We start from the raw sequence: 12,535 nt of genomic DNA on the forward strand, positions 1-12,535 counted from the left end.
TCTTGAACATGGACTGGTGCTTTAGAGCATGTTGGTTGCAAAAATATTAACACTGATTACATTGTTTTGTTTGCACGTGAACGTTAACTTTTTTCAACAAAAATCTGGTATGGATTTTAAGCATTCAGCTTTTGGAGCTTTTACAAAGTCTAGCTTGTGATTTACTACTTTGAATGGTTTACAGAACAGACTACAACACTGAAGAATCCATTAAGGTCTCTTATTGTATCTTGAGTTAATAATGCCATAACATGAATTTACACTATAGAACAAGATGGCAGCCTCAAAAAAAAAAAAAATAGTAGTACCAGGTCACTGACTCAGTACAACCCAATCCAGTTTAAGCCTTGAACATAGATCTGCGTAAGTGCCAAATTAGTGCAACAATCTATGAAGTTACCTAGTCCTCTAGTTGGGGGAAATGGAGGGGAAAAGTGGTGGTACTTTTCCAAGCTTTTCCCACAAACCGAGCCCCACCCATTTGAGACACCAAAATGAGACACCACTCACAGCAGTCTGTGCAACCATTCAAAAATTTGATCATGAATGGTCTGATAGGCTCAGCTAAACTCCTCAGGTTTGGTTCCTACTCAGTAGAGTTTGGATACACCCATCAAGAGAGCTGTATTAAGGCATAATGACAACAGGCCCCTCCTACGACCCCAGTTCTAGAGTCAGGTGATGATGTCAGAATCTAAACTTTCATTTAAAAAATAAGTTATAGTTCTGTCCCTCATGGAAGCTAAGAAACACTCGATAACGTAACATGGCTGTAACTGATACAGTGATGTCTGTGTGAGCCTTCAGAGAGCTGGCAGCAGCCCCTAGAAAGAAAATTACTGTGCCCCATACCCCTACTACTAGAGCAGATTAGGTCACTATAGTATTCAAGGCTCCATGCTGCAGCTACTCAGTGGGGCTTTGCCACCACTGCTGTGAGGGGAGACAACCTAGTGCCTGTCACCATTCGAGGTGCCTCCTCGTTTCCCTAGGTGGCAGGGAAGAGAAGAGGAGACCTCCAACAACCACTACTGCCTCCTCCAGCTGGCCTTTTGAGGAGCATTTGTTGCCAGTCATACCTCCTTGGAGCAGTAGGACAGAGAGGAGTGGTGTCCCCCAAGCACCATCATGGCACTAAACTAAGGTGTCACAGACTATTGTACAGATTTCATAATATAATTGTCCCTCTCCTTTCTTACATGCTTTGATCTGCAGTGAAATACTTAACAAAGCCAACATTTAAATTATCACCAACAGGCATCTGAGTTAAATACCCACTGAGATGAATGGGCACTTCATACCTCTAAGGCTTGGTCTACACTAAACCCCCAAATCGAACTAAGGTACGCAACTTCAGCTACGTGAATAACGTAGCTGAAGTTCGAAGTACCTTAGTTCGAACTTACCTCGGTCCACACGCGGCAGGCAGGCTCCCCCGTCGACTCCGCGGTACTCCTCTCGTCTAGCTGGAGTACCGCAGTCGACGGCGAGCACTTCCTGGTTCGACTTATCGCGTCCAGACAAGACGCGATAAGTCGAACCCAGAACTTCGATTCCCAGCCGCCGAACTAGCGGCTGGGTGTAGACATACCCTAAGACCTTTTGTCTCCAGCTCTCTGAACAAACTCAGGTGGACATTTCTGTATTGGTTATACCGTTCATATTTTCATGGTTTTCCTTGCAACAGATTTAGGCCTTGTCTTTAGATAAAAATTGTCTTAGTATAATTGTCCTCATATCAGTGGGAACTACCATGTGTCCACACACAAATTCTTTCCCATCAATGGCTCTTTGGACTTTAGCAGAAGCTACTGCATATCATATCTGAAGTAACTCCATATTGGTGAGAAGTAAAGGCTTTGTGGCAGTATAGTCACATCCCACTGCTCATTTAACTGAATTGGAGCAAATAGTCCTTCCCCATTATCCTAAACTGCTCTAATCACTGCAGACGTAACCTGTTAGGTTAGTATTCTGTCCTCCACTGCTTTGGGGTCATTTGGACTAGAGGTCTCCCACCTGTTCAAGTAATGCTGCTGGCAAATGCACGAGTCCCATTTGCTAGTGAGTTGCTTTCAGAATGAGTGAAGAGCACTTTCCCTTTGTTCAGAATGTGTCATTGCCTCTGGCTGGAGCCTGTCGGTGTATTGTTCTGTGGGATGAGTAGCATGCCCAGTCCATGCCAGAAAAGACATGCCAGGATCACTGGAGGTTTTCAAAAGGAGGCTGGAGAGCCATCTGTCTTGGATGGTTTAGACACAACAAATCCGGCATCTTGGCAGGGGGTTAGATTAGATGGCCCTTGAGGTCCCTTCTAACCCTATGATCCCGTGCAAAGATTTATAAGCAGCTGTCTGGACAGATGACCAAACTGAGGTAGCCCCAAGATGAAATGCATTGATGAAACCTCTGACAGACCTAGAGAGATGCATAGGACCAAAACAGCTCCTATAGGAACTCACACAAGATCCCTCTTATGAGGAAATTGACAGGATTTTCTGCAAGGAACCTGCCACTCAGTCTAGCCTGGTTGTGAATAGTGCTGATCTTGCTGGAGAGATCCTCATATAGGCATGTAGTGGTCACTAATTTTTTTCTGAAAGCTGAAATTCTGAACCATTCAATGACATCTTCAGAACAAGTACCAAGTTGCTAAACTGGTGCAAGCCAGTCCAATTCAGGCCTTGAATCCAGATCTGGATAACTGCAAGTGCACTTGGTGTGCAGAATATTTGTTTTACTAGCAACTATATGCTGCCTATAAAGTTTTCAATCAAGTGAAACAAATGCCGTTCTTTTGTTGCTAGGAAATATCATTCCCAGATTTCCTAATGATTGTGTTTTCTTGCAGTTTCTTATGCAGTGATGTAGAGTGCAACAAGCTAATCAGAGTCATGTGATCACGCACCAATCAGAAATATACAGAATTCCAAGCAAACAAAAGACACCATCTGGGTGCACAACTGCCAAGACTCATGCCTGAAGTGAGAATCTCATGCATGGCTCTTTCCACCCACTCTTCCACCTGTTTGATCCTCTCTCCAGGGTTGAGACAGGTTGCCAGGTCTGCTTTTTGCTTCCCATTCTCATAGGGCCACTTGGTTGTTGCTGTGTGACAAACAGCTGAATCTGTCTTCGTTTCCCTATGAGCCCCTGAATGGACAGCAATTTCTGTTCCCTCCCATGCATTCCTTGCCTCTGGTGTCTGAGTGCGTAGCTCACCCATACCAGTTCCAAAATCTGAATCTGTTTATCACCTGTATTTTGCAATGGGGCTGCTCATTTAAAGTGTGCTCTTACATGTGTTTTTGTAGTGCTGATGCTGGTTGTAAGTGTTTTTTAGATGTTTCCTGCAATGTTGCATTGTTGTATTAAAACAACCTCAAGTGCACGTGGTTTTTAAACCTGTGTCTAATATCAAACCTTTAAAAAAAAATAAGATACAGAGTAGAACAGGAGGAAATTTTCAAATAGTTTATTCACCCAAAAAATGCAGTTTCAGGTTCACTGAAACTGTGAATTCAGATCAAATTCAGTGACCGGTTTTGGCTGGGGGGAAATATTGAAAATGTCAAACTCTTTCATTTCAGCATTTTCAAAACATTTTGACTTTTCATTTCAAAACTACATTTCATTTTTAAATTTAGCTACATTTATTAAAAACACAAAAAAATGCCACCTAAAACCAAAACCAAACAGAAAATGGGGGCGGGAAATGTTTTACATAGAATGAAAGATTTAGTTCAACCCAAAATGAGATTGTTTGTTTTTTGTTGTTCTAGTTTCAGCAAGGAAAAAACAAACAAAAAAATTCTGTTTCAGGTTAAGCCAAAAAGAATTTTTTTCTGATTTTTTTTCAGTTCTGCCACCAAACAGAATATCAAGTATTGGCTCAGTTCTAGTAAACAACTGGGGGCAGATGATTAAGATATACTCCAAATCCTCCTTTGGTTTTGTATTCTCTCTCTCTCTCCAGTCTCTATCATAAATTTGGTATCTCTGTGTACATAGTGTACAAAAAAACCCACACAGCTAAGTATGCAAGCCTACAATAATAGTGAGAAATTAATTTGTGAGCTTTCTAAAGTATTTCTACATCTTAAGCTAATATTGAACTAAATTTGAGCGTTTAAGCAAAAGCTGTTTCCATGGTTATACTGGAGGCATTCTAAATATAGTGCATGATGTAATCAGCTAATGTGACTAGGTACAAAATTGATGTTTATTTCAGTCTGAAGTTTATTCCGTGTAGAAACCTTTGAGATGTGTCTGTATCACTTGAAAAACTATTTTTTGAAATTATTCCTATTGTCCCATGGTTTCCTGTTTCTCGGAGCTATTCCATTTAGCAATTTATAGGCTATAGCTTCTTTATAATAAATTATATACATTAGACCACTTTAGTGCCTTTACAGAATTCTTAACATTACATATAATAGTCCACATAACAGCTCATTCCACTGCTGGCAACAGAAAGGTTATCATTTTTGTAATCTTTTTGCACCCCACACATTTTAAGCCCTCTTACCAGTATCCATCTATTCATCCCTCCAACCCTCCCCAATACTGTTGTGTCTGAGGTGTACTCTGGCTTTACCTCTTGATGCATCACACATCCATGTGATGAAGGGTAGATGATGCCTCCTATTGATTAGCTTCCACTGACCCTTCCTCTCATCCACTTCAGAGGGGCTGATAGAAGCTAAAAAAAGGAGTGCTCTATACTTTAAAATTAGATCAACCTAGCTACATTACTCACTCCCCAAGTACTATAGTTAGGTCAACTCAACCTCCAGTGTAGACGCAACTAGGTCAATGGAAAAATTCTTCTGTCAACCTAGCTACTGCCTCTGGGAGAGTTGGATTAACTATATTGACAGGAAAAAAACCCTTCCATTGATGTAGGAAGTGTCAACACTACAGTGATGTGGTTGCAAGACTGCAGAAGTGCTGCTGTAGTGCTTGTAGTGTAAGCATAGCCTTAGCTTCCTTTCCAATGCAGCTTATTTTATCCAGGGAGAAAAGGATGGTCTAGTGATATGAGCATATCTCCTTCTGCAAAATAGGGCTAATAATACTTCCCGACCTCATTCCAAAGTGAATGTCATTTCACAAACAACCCATTGAGTGAAATTTATTTGGATGAAATATTCAGCAAATGTTTAAGGATAATGATAATACATAGAAATCAAGATTAGTTTGTGAACAGGAAAAAAAAGTTATGTTTATCAGGAAATTTACTAGCAATGAATAATTTTTCCAGCTCTAAATATCTCCTTTCCTGGCCCTTTGTCCTGTCAACATCCTAGTTCATTTGCCATTCAACAGATACAAATGCTCTGGTACATACTGAGTGGTAAATAATAATAATAAACTACTCACCATGGACAGATCACTATGTCTCATTCTCTGAGTAGCTTCCTCAGAGTATTTAGTTTCGTTCATTCCTCTTTTTAATAAAGAGACTTTCTTTCTTTCTTTCTTTTCTTTCTGTTTCATTTAGTGTACTGCATTTCTAGCTTAATACAGTTTAAGTGAAATATTGGGTTTCAGATGTGTTAAAAAATTCCTGAAGATTTCCAGTAAAGTATCAAAAAAATGCCCTTTCAGGAAATGACACTACACTCTTTGAGACTGGAAGTTTCTTTGTTCAATAATAGCATTTTGACAACAATTAATTTGTCTTTTCAAAACAGTGCACAGCAGATCATGCAGTGTCTGTAACATTGACACAAACCGTGTTCCTGGCTTCCATAGAAAAAGGGTACCTAAGGAGGATAAAATGATACATAACAGCTAGAAGTCAGAATCACGCCTCCTATTGTGTTTTTCTCTACATCCAATAAACCTGTCATTAAACTTAGCACCTAAACAAATCTTTGTAGTGCAAATAGCCTGAAGACTATGATGTGACAGTGACTAAAGATTGCAATAAAAGGCAGCTGAAACTTTTTGGGGTGAAGTTTTCCATTCTTTTAAGACTACTGGCAGCGGTGGATGGACAGAAATGAATTCGGTTTTCAAAGTGCAGGAAGGAAGTTCATAGAATTATAGAAATTAGAGAAGAAAAAGATATATTGGGTCATCTCCTCCATGGCAGAGCCAGTGGCAGATTTGTCCCCACATTATAAGGTACTTTGTTGAGTCTAGCTTTAAATGTCCCACGAGACAAGGCTTTATGCCTAGCCTTGGAAAACTGTTCCACTATACAATAGGTTTTACTGTCAACATTTTGTTATATAGTCAGCCGCAAGTGTATATTTTTTAAAGTTCATCCTATCACTCCTAGTTATACCTCCTGATACTACTTTCAATAAGTCCTTTCCATCCTTGATGTTTATCTGCTTCAGATATTTCTAGATGGTTCTTTTATCTACCCACTCCATAGCCCAAATTGTTGCTCAGGCTTTTAATCTTTCCTCATAAATCAATCCCTTCAGTTCCCTAATGACATTTGTTGGTAAACAGCCTCTTTTCCACGTGATTATTAATAATGTTGAATAAGACTGGACCTCTATTAACATCATGGTTACACAGTAGTTTCCTAAGTGGTAGCTACCAGTCCGTGTTGTAAAGCTGCTTTCATTTCCCTGCCATGGAAATTAACAATAGTAGTGTTCAAAGCCAATAAGATGTAATAAAGTCTCTGAAATTTGTAATTTCAGGTTACTTTAAACAGAGACATTGGATGAAATCCTGGTCCCATTGAAGTCAATGGCAAAACTTCCATTGACTAGCACTTCACCCATCATTTTTAATCAAAGCAGGGCTCTTTGGTTTTCATCACATCTGGAACTAACATACTTTCTTGTTCACTTACAGAACATATGCTTGATTCAAGACCAGTGGGATTCCCATAGTGGTTCATGACCTGCCTGTGATTTTCTAGTGTCCCATGTGCAGCTGTCACCCAGGGAGTTTTGCCAGTGACTTTAATCAGGTCAGGATTTCATCCACTGTCTATAAATCTGATCAGTGCTGCTCTCACATTGAAGTGTCTACAGAATGAGCAGAGTGTGAATCACTGGCATCCTTCTCATACTTCCTGAATTATGTAAGGTAGTGCAAGAGCACTGAACAAATAGACTAGCAGTGTGAGAAATGAGATGGAGAGGAAATGAGTGGCTAGTGCCTTCTTAAGAACCAGTGGCTGGTTCCTTAGGACCTATTTAGGAATGATTGAGTGGGCAAAAGGGGAGGGGGAGGGGCACTCAGTGTCAAACATGTTGTTTCTGAGTCACCGATAACTCAGAAGAAAAATGAACTTGAATGATTATGGATCAATGCCCTAACAGATAAAGCGCAAGATGAGGAATTAGTTGTTGTCTGCTACAGACAACAAAATTACACTGGAGAACAGGATGGCCACTGCCTTACGTACCTATCTATAATGTATAGGGGGGAAAGCTGCATCATTATGGGGGACTTCAATTTGAGTGACATATGCTGGAGTTCTCATGCTGCCAGGACTAAAACATCCTTGGAAATTCTGAACATTATAGATTACAATTTCATAGCTCAAGAAGTGTTGCAACCAATGTAGAGGAATTCTTTATTAGACATTGTCTTAACAGATAAAGAGGAACTGATCACAGAACTAAAAATTAATGGTAGCTTAGGTGCAAGTGGTCATGACATTTATAATGTGCAAGCAGGATAAAGTCCAGACCAGTAATATAAATACTTGGTACTTTAATTGGGCCAATTTCACAAAATGTGAAAATAATTATGAGCCAAATCAGCTGGGAGTAAGAATTTAATCAGAAAAATTTAAATAATAACTGGGAATTGTTTAAGAATCTTTTACTAGATGACCCCAAAACCACAATCAAGGAAGAAGGTTGTACTAGTTAAAAAAAACAGCAACCTGTGTTAGAGGGGAGGTGAATGCAGCTACAAAAAATAAAATATAGCAAGTGGAAGAAAGGGGAAGTTGATAGTAATGAATATAAAACAGAAATTAAGAATGATAAAATATTGATAAGACCTATGGCCAACAAAGTCAAGGACAATAAGGTGAACTTTTTCAAATGTATTAGGGACAAAAAAGAATCATGACAATGGTATGGAAATGGTAGAATTATCAATAATAATACAGAGAAGGTAGAACTGTTCAATAAATATTTCTGTTCTCTATTTGGGGAAAAACAGATGATAGTCTCATCATATGTTGATAATCACACTTTCCATCCATTAGTATCTCTGGAGGATGTTAAACAACAGCTATTAGTGTTAGACATTTTAAAATCAGCAGGTTGAAATAACTTGCATCCAAGAGTTTTAAAAGACCTGGCTGAGGTGCTCGCTGGACCATTAATTTTGATTTTTTTAATAAGTCTTGGAACACTGGGGAAGTTCCAGAAGACTGGAAGAAAGCTAATGTGCCAATTTTTAAAAAGGGTAAACAGGATGGACCAGGTAACTATAGACCTGTCAGCCTGACATCGATCCTGGGAAAGATAACGGAATGGCTGATATGGACTCGATTAATAACGAATTAAAGGAGGGTAATGCAAATCAACATGAGTTTATGGAAAATAGAGCCTGTCAAGCTAACATGATATCTTTTTTTATGAGATTATAAAGATCATATTGTTGACATAATATACTTAGACTTCTGTAAGGCATTTGACTTGATATCACATGACATTTTGATTAAGAAACTAGAAGAATATAAAATTAACATGGCACAAATTACATTGATTAAAAACTGGCTAACTGTTAGGTCTCAAAATGTAACTATAAACACGGAATCATCATTGAACAGGTAAGTTTCCACTCAGGTCCCACAGGGATCAATTCTTGGCCCTACACTAGTTAACATTTTTATCAATTACCTGGAAGAAAACTAAAAATCATAATTGATCAAGTTTGCAGATGACACACAAATTTGTGGAGTAGTCAATAACGAAGAGGACAGGTCACTGATTCAGAATGATCTAGATCGCTTGGTAAAATGGGCACAAGCAAACAATATGAATTTTTATGTCTAAATGTAAATGTATACATCTAGGAACAAAGAACGTAGGCCATACTTACTTGTCCTAGGAAGCAGCAACTCGGAAAAAGATTTGGGGATCATGGTGGATAATCAGCTGAATTTGAGCTCCCAGTGTGATGTTGTGGCCAGAAGAGCTAATGTAATCCTGGGATGCATAAACAGGGGAATCTTTGGTAGGAGTAGACAAGTTGGTGCGACCACTGCTGGAATATTGTGTCCAGTTCTGCTGACCAAAATTCAGCAAGGATGCTGATAAATTGGAAAGGGTTCAGAGAGGAGCTAGGACAATGATCAAAGGATTAGAAAACATGCCCTGTAGTGATAGACTCATGGAGCACAATCTATTTAGCTAAACAAAGAGAAGATTAAGGATTGAGTTGATTACATCTATAAATATGCACTATATAAATATAGATGCATCTGAAGAAGTGAGGTTTTTACCCACGAAAGCTTATGCCTAAATAAATCTGTTAGTCTTTAAGGTGCCACCAGACTCCTTGTTGTTTTTATATAAATATAAATATTCACAAATATTTAATAATGGGCTCTTCAGTCTAGCAGAGAAAGGTAGAACATGATCCAGTGGCTGGAAGTTGAAGCTAGACAAATTCAGACTGGAAATAAAATGTAAAATTTGAACAGTGAGGGTAATTAACTATTGGAATAATTAACCAAGGGTCATGGTGGATTCTCCATCACTGACAATTTTTAAATAAAGATTAGATGTTTTTCTAAAAGATAGACTCTGGAAATTATTTGGGAGAAGTTCTCTGTCCTGTGTTATACGGGAGGTCAGACTAGAGAATCACAATTTGGAATCTGTGACTCTATAAACTTTTACACATCCAGCAGCCCCAGGGGACAGAGGGAAATCCCTCATCTGTATGAAAGCTGGGAATGGGAAGGAGAGAAGAGACACATCTCAAGCCTCTAAAGAGATATGAGAAGGAGACTCATCTTTCTCTTTCCTCCTTGACACAACCTTCCATTCTCCCTCACTGTACTGAATGTGCAAGAATATTTGCACTTTACTACTTTTACACTTCAGCTCTCTCTTTTATTTCATCTTTTTTCCTTTCTAGATGAAAAATGCTGTTCCTAACTCCTTAAAGCCTTTTCTGTCTCTTTGTTCTATTGTGCAAAGCAGCACAGATGCATGGAAAGTTGATTACCCTCATGAAACAGCGACCATAACATTTAGATTCAGGCATTTTATTTGTCATTAGCCTAACAAAGCATATAGCGTTGTAGCTAACCGGAAAGATACAGAACATTATTATTATTATTATTGTTGTTTATATTTTTAAAAACTTGTGAAGTGCTAGAATCCCATGGTGATGGAGGTCATATAAGCATCGAGATAGATAGCTAGACAGACAAACAATCATTTAATCTGAAATGGAGAGCAAAATGTAATTGGTAGGCATAGGTTCATTAGTATGCTGCAGCCTGAGTCTATGATTCTTACTAAAAAAAATATTTAAGGGACGCTGTTCAGGGAATTGAAGATGGCACAAACAATTTAGTGGAGTTTTTTCTCAATACCATACAGAGGGGTTGTAGCTTTTTGACTTTTAAGAGTAGAATACTATATTTAAGGAGATTTGTCCTCCAGCATTTGTACTTGCGCCACAACACACTATCCTTTGAAATACAAATCATTTGATAAGGGAATAATTTCTCTGTTCAGCTTCAATTTGTATCCTTGGGCTGGAACAGTTATTCAAGCTTTTGGTGCTGCGTGGCTTTATGCACCAAAGTAATACACAAACAAAAAAATATCAAAAGGAAAATGCCATCCATGTACTTGTAATTATGTAAAAATTCTTTAGAAAAATCAGGATGGATACATCTCTTTCAAATATTTTTGTGTCACATAATAAAAAAGGATAATAATGTTTCACTAAATCGATGAAGGATGGAAAACTGACATTTTTCAGTGAATACTTATATTAAGGCCTCTTCCTTGCATGGACATGCTAAGAATATACAGTAGAATTTTGCTTTTTATTTTGAGTAGTCAATATGCCTCCTTTAAATTGTGCCACAATTAATTTTATCTCCAGAATTAATGATGAATTTCTCAGAACAAGGCCAGCTTATTAGAACTGGAAAAATGATCATTAAGGCCCTAATTTAAGCCTGCAGTTTCAATGAGGCTACTTACATGCTTAAAGTTACATACACACTTAGGCCTGGTGTACACTACAGAGTTAGGGTGACACAAGGCATCTTACTTCAACCTAGCTCTGTAAAATTTCACCTCACTGCTGTAACTCACCCGCTATGCTGACTTAATAATTCCAACCCTGCGGGAAGCGTAGCACTTAGGTCAACATAGTTAGAGTGACGCAGTGTCAGTGTAGACACCGCATTACTTACATTGACTTCAGTAGCCTACAGGAGGTGTCCCACAATGCCCCACTATGACCGCACTGTTTTGAACTCCACTGCCCAGTGGTCAGGTACACAGGTACATTCCCCGTGAATTTTTGAAATTCCATTTCCTGTTTGTTCAGTGTGGAGAACTCATCTAGTGATTGCCCAGCAAACCATGCCAGCCCCATGCTGCAGACACACTCCTGCCTGGAGCACACAGGAGATGGTGGATCTCCTGGGTCTGTGGGGAGAAGAGGCTGTGCAGGCACAGCTCCGACCCAGCCATAGAAACGCCATAGAAACATCGATATCTACGAGCAAATGTCTTGGAGTGTGGGGGAGAAGGGCTACAAGGGGGACCTGTAGCAGTGCCACATGAAAGCCAAGGAGCTGTGGCAGGCGTACCAGAAGGCAAGGGTGGCCACAGATATGCTGCTTTTACAAAGAGCTGCATACCATCCTCAGCGGAGACCCCACCACCACCCCCAAGAACCTCAGGGATACTTCGGAGGAGCTGCAGTCACAGGCCCCCAGAGTGCACAGTGAAGAGGTGGTGTTGGATGAGGAAGAGGAGGAGTATGGGGGACAGGTGACCGGGGGATCCAGTGGCATGGGGATCCAGTGTCACAGTGAGCCAGGACCTGTTTTTGATTCCAGAGCAGTCGAGCCAATCCCTACAGTCCAGCACAGACGAGCCTGATGCAGGAGAAGGAATCTTTAATGCGTATGCAGTTTGCTTTGATATTGCAGGGACACATCTGTTTATTTACTCTTTTTTAATCAGGCTAGACAAGGTAGTGAAATAACTAATAGAGGCAGAGTTTCTATCTGCTTCTCATTCCCCTGTACAGCTGGGCAGAGGGGGCCTTCAGAATGATTGGTTTATGTGCACCAGGATGTCCCATGAATCCTCCATAGAGATCTCAAGGAAACTTTCCTCAAGATAGTCTGCAATCCTCTGCCGAAGGTTCCTGGGGAGGGCTGCCTTATTTCTTCTGCCACAATAGGACGCTTTCCCATGCCACTCAGCAATTACTTCAGCAGGCACCATTGCAGCACACAGGCTAGCAGCATACAGACCTGATCTGCAGCCAGACACATGTAGGGGCTGTTTCCTTTCAGCCTCTGTTACCCTTAGGAGTGAGATATCAGCTA

The 12,535-nt window shown here is 39.8% G+C and overlaps 1 pseudogene; it reads left to right on the forward strand.

Annotated features, from left to right (window-relative positions):
* LOC135878590 (dynein axonemal heavy chain 3-like) overlaps window positions 1-12,535 on the forward strand; it is a 120,018-nt pseudogene that overhangs the window by 58,212 nt on the left and 49,271 nt on the right.

This window comes from Emys orbicularis, chromosome 1 (assembly GCF_028017835.1).
Source record: "Emys orbicularis isolate rEmyOrb1 chromosome 1, rEmyOrb1.hap1, whole genome shotgun sequence".
Lineage (NCBI taxonomy): Eukaryota > Metazoa > Chordata > Testudines > Emydidae > Emys > Emys orbicularis.